Source organism: Ornithorhynchus anatinus, chromosome 1, assembly GCF_004115215.2.
Source record: "Ornithorhynchus anatinus isolate Pmale09 chromosome 1, mOrnAna1.pri.v4, whole genome shotgun sequence".
NCBI classification, from domain to species: domain Eukaryota; kingdom Metazoa; phylum Chordata; class Mammalia; order Monotremata; family Ornithorhynchidae; genus Ornithorhynchus; species Ornithorhynchus anatinus.
In genome coordinates this window covers 102,676,258-102,684,272 of record NC_041728.1, presented here as the reverse complement: position 1 = coordinate 102,684,272, position 8,015 = coordinate 102,676,258, and the positions used below count along the sequence as shown (strand labels likewise).

The 8,015-nt window shown below is 42.4% G+C and overlaps 1 non-coding gene across 1 annotated transcript; it reads right to left on the bottom strand.

Annotated features, from left to right (window-relative positions):
- Positions 1-5,071: 5,071 nt before the first annotated feature.
- Positions 5,072-5,209, bottom strand: LOC114817660. The gene has a single exon (XR_003765515.1). It is a non-coding gene; the product is annotated as a small nucleolar RNA SNORA7 (small nucleolar RNA).
- Positions 5,210-8,015: the final 2,806 nt, after the last annotated feature.

Genomic DNA, 8,015 nt, shown 5'->3' with positions numbered 1-8,015 from the left:
GTGATGTATTCCCTGCCCACTAGGCTCTTCCATTCTAAAAGAGGAGCCAGACATTTATAACAGAATAATCATTTACTTACGAACATATTGGAGCGCCAAGAAGAGGAAAAGAGGCAGTTAAGTTGTGAGAGAAAGGTGTTGGTAAAAAGTGTAGACAGGGCAGTAAAATTAAAAAAATACAAAGAGACGAAAAAGATAAGGAGCAGATGCCCTAGGATATATTTCAATGTAATTTCAGTACTGCAAAAGGGAAACTTTGGTTCACATATCTGATTCAAGTGTGTTTAAATAATCACAATAGTACTTTTTTTTAAGTTGTGATGCCCAGGGGCCATTTAAAATCTGTTTATAAACTATTTAAAGACTTGGTTTTGTTCAAAAGGAAATCATATTTTTCTAGAGTAAACAAATTTGACCACACACTGATCTACAGCAGTTTGAGGCCCCTTACACAGATTAAAAAAAAAGGAAACCTTGAATGTTTTCCCATTTTTTTCTGACATCTACATGAATACTAAATAGGATCTGCAGCACTTAAGCCTGGGGAAAGTAAATGAGAAAGAGCCATTTTTGAAGTGCAAAAGAGCAGGAGGTAAAAAAAGCCACCAACATTCTTTTCTTGACTTGCGGACTGATTCAAAGACATTGGTAAAATTAGGCATATAAGGCACTTCAAATAAATCTAATAATCATTCCAAACTCCTGAATATTAATAATTCATCATCTATCTCACTGCTGACCCCTTTCCCACATCCTCCTTCTGCCTGAAACTCCTTCCCCATACATGTATACCAGACTACCAGTCTCTCCACCTTCAAAACAATAAGGTCACATCTCCTCCAAGGGGCTTCCCGGATTAAGCTCCGTCTCCTTTTCCCTTCTGTGCCACCTATGCACTTGGATCTGTGCATTTCGGGCATTTGAAAATCACCACTCTCAACCCCACAGCATGTAATAATAATAATAACAATTAATGATGGTACTTGTTAAGCACTTAATAAGTGACAAACGCTGTCTAGGTGCTGGGGTAGATACAAGTTAATCAGGTTGGACACAGTCCCTGTCCCACATGGGGATCATTCTTAGTCCCCATTTTACAGATGAGGTAAATGAGGCATCGAGAAGTTAAGTGACTGCTAAGGTCACACAGCAGACTCGAGGTGGAATTGGAAAATTGAAATTAGAACCCAGGTCCTTCTGACTCCCAGGCCCGTGCTCTATCCTCTTAGCCACACTGCTTCACTGACATACATAATTTTAAATTATATATTATAAATTACAAATTTATTCATATTAATGCCTATCTAATATCTAATGTTATAGGCAGGGAGCGTGTCTGCTAATTTTGTGGCACTGTACTCTCCCAAGTGATTAGTATAGTGCTCTAAGCATGGTAAGCATTCAATAAATATCATTGATTGATTGATTAATGATTACCCAAAACTGGGAGATAAGCAATCTGCTGTTTTCAATTAGAAAATTAGATGCCATTTAAGGTTTATTAGCTTAAATGATGGCATTTTAACATGCAATTTTAAATCTCAGATCAAATGTGAATAAATATTAGATATGAACATGATGGATGAAAGTACTATATGTTCTGAGTAAAAAGTAACATATCTTCTAAATCTGATATTGATATCATATCAATGAGAAATTCCTTTAGCAACATCTGGGAAAAATGACAACGAAGGACAGCTTACCCAGCAATACATTTTGCTTATGGGATTTTTTTTTCACCTGTGGTTATATTTTGCAAGACCAGAATGGGCTGTTAGATCTCTTTAGGCCATTTTTATTTCTTCTTTCTTGATCCACAGTACTTTTTTTTCTGGAATTAACACTTGATTGCTCAAATGTAGTATCTATAAAATTTCTGAAAGACCATATAGATCTATACTGGTTTTCCCAGACAAGAAGTAGAAGTAGTAACCCAAGTAGAAGTAATAGTGGAAATCAGGCAATCAATCAATCCTATATATAAAGCACTTACTTTGTGCAGAGCACTGTACTAAGCACCTGGGAGAGTATAATATATTCTCATTCTCGGTCATTCTCGGTCTCCTTTACTGGAGCCTCCTCCCCCTCCCATCCTTTAACTGTTGGAGTTCCTCAAGGGTCAGTTCTTGGCCCTCTTCTGTTCTCCATTTACACTCACTCCCTCGGTGAACTCATTCGCTCTCACGGCTTTGACTACCATCTCTAAGCAGATGACACGCAGATCTACATCTCTGCCCCTGTCCTCTCCCCCTCCCTTCAGGCTCGCATCTCCTCCTGCCTCCGGGACGTCTCCACCTGGATGTCGGCACGCCACCTAAAACTCAACATGAGCAAGACTGAGCTCCTCATCTTCCCTCCCAAACCCGGTCCTCTCCCAGACTTCTCTATCACTGTGGATGGCATGACCATCCTTCCCGTCTCTCAGGCCCGCAATCTCGGTGTCATCCTTGACTCGTCTCTCTCGTTCACCCCACACATCCTATCCGTTTCACCTCTACAATATCGCCAAGATCCGCCCTTTCCTCTCCACCCAAACGGCTACCTTACTACTACAGGCTCTCGTTATATCCCGGCTAGACTACTGTGTCAGCCTTCTCTCTGACCTCCCTTCCTCCTCTCTCGCCCCGCTCCAGTCTATTCTTCACTCCGCTGCCCGGCTCATCTTCCTGCAGAGACGATCTGGGCATGTCACTCCCCTTCTTAAACAACTCCAGTGGTTGCCTATCAACCTCCGCTCCAAACAAAAACTCCTCACTCTAGGCTTCAAGGCTCTCCATCACCTTGCCCCTTCCTACCTCTCCTCCCTTCTCTCTTTCTACCGCCCACCCCGCACGCTCCGCTCCTCCGCCGCCCACCTCCTCACCGTCCCTCGGTCTCGCCTATCCCGCTGTCGACCCCCGGGCCACGTCCTCCCGCGGTCCTGGAACGCCCTCCCTCCTCACCTCTGCCAAACTGATTCTCTTCCCCTCTTCAAAACCCTACTTAAAACTCACCTCCTCCAAGAGGCCTTCCCAGACTGAGCTCCTCTTCTCCCTCTACTCCCTCTGCCACCCCCGCTTTACCTCTCTGCAGCTAAACCCTCTTTTTCCCCTTTTCCCTCTGCTCCTCCACCTCTCCCTTTCCTTCCCCACAGCACTGTACTCGTCTGCTCAACTGTATATATTTCCATTGCCCTATTTATTTTGTTAATGAATTGTACTTCGCCTTGATTCTATTTAGTTGCCATTGTTTTTACGAGGTGTTCTTCCCCTTGACTCTATTTATTGCCATTGTTCTCGTCTGTCTATCTCCCCCGATTAGACTGTAAGCCCATCAAACGGCAGGGACTGTCTCTATCTGTTGCCAACTTGTTCATCCCAAGCGCTTAGTACAGTGCTCTGCACATAGTAAGTGCTCAATAAATACTATTGAATGAATGAATAATATAACAGAGTTGGTAGACACATTCCTGCTCACAACAAGCTTACAGTATAGGGGGAAATAGCAGTAACTTATGGTAATTATTGAGAACCCACTTATTTCCATCATTATGTTAAATTCTTGGGAAAATTCAACAAAGCACAAGATATATTCCCTGCCCTCAAATAGTTTGTGCTCTAATGGGGATAAAGATATAAAATTATTTACCTATAGCAGAGTCAAAGTGAACAATTAAATGTACATGTATGGCAAAATGCTAGGGATTTTATTGTCTATCTCTTCAAGGTACTGGAAACATTTTTTTTGCATGGAACTTCTTAGTGGAAAATTCATCTCTTGAATTTTCTCAATGGGTACTTACATTCAGAACGAAGATAACATCAGAGGGCATTGCCCCTAATTGGCAAAAACAATGTCCAGTCTCTAAGCATTCTTTACAGGGGGCCCTGACATCACACTTAGGGTAGCAGCATGACCTAGTGGATAGAGCACAGGCATGAGAGTCAGAAGGTCATGGGTTCTAATCCTGGCTTTACCACTTGTCTGCTGTGTGATCTCAGGCTAGTCGCTTCACTTCTCTGGGCATCAGTTATCTCATCTGAAAAATGGGGATTAAGACTGTGAGTGCTGTGAAACCGGGACTGTGTCCCACCCAGTTATCTTGTATTTCCCCCAACCCCGTCAGTGCTTAAAACAGTGCTTGGCACATAGCAAGCACTTAACAAATACCATTGTTGTTATTATTATTATTATTAATCTTGCTGCCTGATTACTCAGGTGCATTTTCTACTTTTTTGCTCTCTCCAGTTCTATTTCCACATCCCACTGTTAATTAGAGAGGCTGATGAATATCAATATGGTTATCATTATGGTATATGTTAAGTGCCTACTCTATGCCAAGCACTGTATTAAGCACTGGAGTAGTTATGAGATGTTTTGATTGGACACAGTCCCTGTCCTACATGGGAGTCACAGTCTAAGTAGAGGGAGTAGGATATAATCCCTCTGAAGAAGAGTCCTCAGTGTTCAGGAAAAAAAAAAGTATGTGGGACCCTTATCTAGGAAAGATCTAGCATTCTTGTCTGATCTTATGCTGTCAAGTTGTCTCCAACCCATAGTGACCCCATGGACACATCTCTCCCAGAACACCCCACCTCCATCTGCAATCATCTGATAGGGTATCCATAGAGTTTACTTGGTAAAAATACATAAGTGGTTTAGTAGTAATGATAGTAATAACGGTATTTGTTAAGCTCTTACTATGTGCCAAGCACTGTTCTAAGCACTGGGGTAGATACAAGGTACTCGGGTTGTCCCATGTGGGGCTCACAGTCTTAATCCCCATTTTACAGATGAGGTAACTGAGGCCCAGAGAAGTTAAGTAGCTTGCCCAAGGTCACACAGCAGGCAAGTGGTGGACCTGGGATTAGAACTCATGTCCTCTGCCCGTGCTCTTTCCACCAAGCCATGCTGCTTCTCTAAGTATTTACCATTGCCTCCTTTTGTGCAGTAAACCTGAGTCTCTGCCCTCTACTCTATCCCATTCATTCATTCATTCAATCATATTTATTGAGCGCTTACTGTGTGCAGAGCATAGTACTAAGAGCTTGGACAATCCCATGCCACTGTTGCCCAGCAAAGCTGAGTTTTGACTTGTAGCAGATTGCCTTCCACTCACCAGCCACTGCCCAAGCTAAGAATGGAATGGACAGACCTCTGCTTGACTCTCCCTCCCAGAGTAGAGACTGGTAGAGGACTGGAAACTCTCCAGATGTGATCCTGAGAGGGGACGAACATTCTTAGCCTAGCAGATATCATGAAGGCAAAACCCCGGGACAAGATGTCGAACTATGGTAAGTGTTTCTGCTGTTAATATTAATAATGATAATGCCATTTATTAAGCACTTATTATGTGCCAAACATTATGCTAAGGACTAGAGTAGATTCTTGATAACTAGGTCAGACTCAGTCCTTATCCCATACAGGGCTACTAAATGAAGAGGTAGGAAGAGCAATTATCTTGTCCTCATTTTAGAGGTGGAGAAACTGAAGTATAGAGAAAGATTGTGAATAACCCACTAATAATGATAGTAATTGTTCAACGATTACTATACGTGAAGCGTTGGAACAGAGACAAAATCATCAGTTTGGATGCAAGCCTTTTCCTACATAAGGTTCGCAGTTTTAAGGGGATGACAGAATGGATATTTAATTCCCATTTTACAGATGAGGAAACTGAGAAGTTAAGTGACTTGCCTGGGATGAGAACTCAGGTCCCCTAAATCCTGGATCCATGCTCTTTCCACTGGGCTACACTGCTTCCCCATCCATCAGCAGGTCAGTGGGAGAGCTGGGATTGGAAATCAGGTGTCCTGGCTTCCAGTCCTGTGCTCTTCCCAGTAGGTCATGCAGCCTTGACGCTATTATTCCTGCTCCTCCGATACTCAGGACCCAAAACACGCAGTCCAAGATTCACTGGCAGCCCACCCACTTTACCATTCTCATGCCAACCTACTCCCTGTACCTCTATCTCATCTATCTCACCACCGACCTCTCGAAGTCCGCAGCTTGCCTATGGCCTGGAACTCCCTCCCTCTTTATAACTCTCAGACTATCTCTCTCTCCACCTTCAAAGCCTTATTTAAAACACATATCGTCCAAGGGATCTTCCCCAACTAAGCCCTCATTTCCTCTCCTTCCCACTCCTTTCTGCTTCACCCTTGCACATGGATTTTCACCCTTCACTCACCCCACCCTCAGCCCCATGACATTTATGTACATATCTATAAGTTATTTATTTATATTAATATCTGTCCCCTCTCTATACTGTAAGCTCCTTGAGGGCAGGGAAAGTGTCTATCAACTCTGCTATATGGTACTCTCCCAAACACTTAGTACAGTGCTCTGCACACAGAAATCTCTCAAATAAATAAGGTTGATGGAGTAATTGAATCCCTTTTTTTTTGTTACCTTCCCTTTCTCTCCTTGACCTCTCCTATTTCAGCATCTCAGTGGCTACCCTGCTATCCTGAAGCAGCGTGGCTCAGTGGAAAGAGACTGGGCTTCGGAGTCAGAGGTCATGGGTTCGACTCCTGGCTCTGCCACTTGTCAGCTTTGTGACTGTGGGCAAGTCACTTAACTTCTCTGTGCCTCAGTTACCTCATCTGTAAAATGGGGATTAACTGTGAGCCTCACGTGGGACAACCTGATGACCCTGTATCTCCCCCAGCGCTTAGAACAGTGCTCTGCACATAGTAAGTGCTTAACAAATACCAACATTATTACTATCAGTCCAAACCTCAATCAAGGGCCAGAGCAGCAGCAGCCCAGGGATTTGGGAAACAGGGAGAGGAAGGCTGAAATAGGAGCTCATTGTGGACAGGAAACGTGTCTGTTTATTGTGATATCGTACTCTCCCAAGTGCTCAGTACAGTGCCCTCCACACAGTAAGCAATGCTGTTGAATGAATGAATGAAGGGGAGGGAGGCCAAGAGAATATGAAGTGTCCTCAGCTTGAAGATCAATGAAGAAACTAGTTATAAAGTTATGAACCTATAAATATATATCTTTATGAAGCTAAATAGACACAGAAGGAAACACAAGACAGTCTATGCGTTTAGGTATACGGTATCATTACATAGGTAAAACTATATTAAATAAGGAATGCATAAAATGAAATTCTTATTATAAGGAGAGAAAACAAAACTCTTGTCAAATCAATAATGCAACATTTTTGGGGAAAGCAGTACTACCATCAGAGCTGTTTGGTTACAGCCTTATTACAACAAGTTTCTGCTCCCTGTTGTACCAACCTATTAAGATGAGAATTATTTCACCACGGGGGACAGAAATTGTTCCAGAGATTAAACAAAAACAGCTTTTAGGAATTCACTAAACATATAGCAATGGTTGGAAGAGTGATAATAAAATGTCTTCCTCTCCCTTAACCTCACAAGCTTTTTGTATTTCCATGTGGAATCCCATTACTTCATGACCCCAGATTTTCTCTCCTTCTAGGTCTCATCAACTAGATTCATTCATTCATTCATTCATTCATTCATTCATTCATTCATTCATTCAATCGCATTTATTGAGAGCTTACTGTGTACAGAGCACTATACTAAGCACTTGGAATGTATAATTGGGCAACAGATAGAGACAATCCCTGCCCAACAACAAGCACACAGTCTAAAAGGGGGAGACAGACAACAAAACATAATCCTAGTAGCAAACCCCCTTATCATTAACTGACTAACAAGACATATTTCATTAGCGAGATTAAGAAATGTGGATCCCGCCATGTTTTTCAAATTGAAATGTACTTTGACCACTATAGACCAGATCATTAAATATCATCTTACTAGATCATTAATTATCATCTTTATAGATTGTGTCTCTCCACAACCACACCAAACAGTGTTTGGGGTTTCTTTCTTTCTCTCTCTCTTTCATTCACTGAGTAGAGTATTTACATTCCAATTCCAGGATCTTTGAGCTCCAATCCAACAAACTCTATTCTTTCCCTGGGCCTCTCACCACCCGACTGTTGTGTTTAGAAGCACTGACAATTTTATCCCACTAGGGGATCAGTGCTG